This window comes from Callorhinus ursinus, unplaced genomic scaffold (assembly GCF_003265705.2).
Source record: "Callorhinus ursinus isolate GAN/ISIS: 27379988/994484 unplaced genomic scaffold, GSC_fseal_2.0 scaffold6, whole genome shotgun sequence".
Classification (NCBI taxonomy): domain Eukaryota; kingdom Metazoa; phylum Chordata; class Mammalia; order Carnivora; family Otariidae; genus Callorhinus; species Callorhinus ursinus.
In genome coordinates this window covers 51,267,262-51,268,921 of record NW_027397068.1, presented here as the reverse complement: position 1 = coordinate 51,268,921, position 1,660 = coordinate 51,267,262, and positions in this window count along the sequence as shown.

The window sequence follows — 1,660 nt, the reverse complement described above, 5'->3', positions numbered from 1 at the left end:
TGCTGATTAGTGATGTTGAGTGGCTTTTCACAAGACCTATAGGTCTTTTTGGAAAAATGTCTATGAAGATCCTCTGCCCGTTTTTAATCTTTTTTTTTTTTTTTTTGCTATTGAGTTATATGAGTTCTTTATATATTTTGGATATTAATCTACTATCAGATACAGGTACCCTCACTTTTTGAAAGTTCTCATGCCACTTTTCTTACGAAAGACCTGCATTGGTACCTGTTTCATTAATTGAAAGAAATCAGAAGAGAATTTTCGTTTTCACGAAAAAAAGGTGAAAAGCGAAAATGGTGTTCAGCATTTGTTTTGCAGCAAGCCACTAGAGAGGCAGAGTGCACTCCCAGCGAGAGTGGCACCACCAAGCTCATTCGCCAGGAATCACACTCAGCACCAAGCCGCCGTAGCTTTGAACTATATGAACATCTGTGCTTTATCTTAATTTATGTAGTGCATTCATTAGCAAGATGTGTCCTAAGGTATCAGAAAAGCCTAAGAGAGGTTTTTTGGGTCTGAAAATTTTCAAAAGTTTTTCTGTATAAATTAGTACCATTTTGGTTTATGAAAGCTTTCACAGGAACACTTTTTACTTTTGGATAGCGGAGGAAAGTGGTATATAATTTGCAAATATTTTCTCCCATTTGGTAGGTTGCCTTTTCATTTTGTTGGTGGTTTCCTTTGCAGTGCAGAAACTTTTCAGTTTGATGTAGTCCCACTTTTAAAATTTTTGCCTATGCCACCTTTCCTTTTGGTATCAAATCCAAAATCATTACCAAGGCTGATGTCAAGGAGCTTAATGACTGTGTTTTCTTTTAGGTAAACAGTGTCTTTAAAGCACATATTGCAATGCCTAAAATATGGCAGGTGCTAAATAAATGTTAGCTATCTTTATTTCACTGATGATTAAAATAATAATTCTATCACATAACAAAAACACATTTAATTGGGAATATCCTCTAGAATACCTCCAACTTTCTAACTTTATGTTCTCATGTGCCCTTTCAAGCTCTGCCCATACACATAGATAATTTAAACACTATTATAGTAATCTTCACTAAATTTTTCATATGACAACAAGTTTGGGAGAACAATGAAGATAACACAATTTAAAACCAGAAATCTATGTTCGAAAAGGATTTTTCTCTTCAACCTATTTGGGAGCTGTTATATTAGAAATTTCCAGATGCATTGGATAAATTCAGAAATATTAGAGCTGTGCTTTGATTTTTTTTTAAGATAATTGAGAGAGACTGAAAGTCCCTCAAGAAAGCCTCCTAGACATGGTGCAGAATCCAGTGGTGAAGGTTGAGTAGGGGATGGTGCAGTATTACCTTGACAGGGGCTGAGACCTATGACTGAGGACAGACTTACTGAATCTCACTTGCTGCAGCACAGAGCTGAGAAAACATTTGAAACCATCTGGTTCCTGCCAAGGAACCGGAAAGTGCTAAAAGTTCTGATGGACCAAGACACCTGAAATAAAGATGGGAAGGCCTCGTGGGGGCCTTACCATTGGAGGCAGTGGTAAAGTTCAAGAACATCAGTGGTGGATGTCAGCACCAAGGCACAAAACCAGACAGCCCCCATCTCCCATCTCGATGGGGACCAACACAGCATTCAAGGGCCAGATGGGCTCTGTCCCACTTCAGGGTTAGTT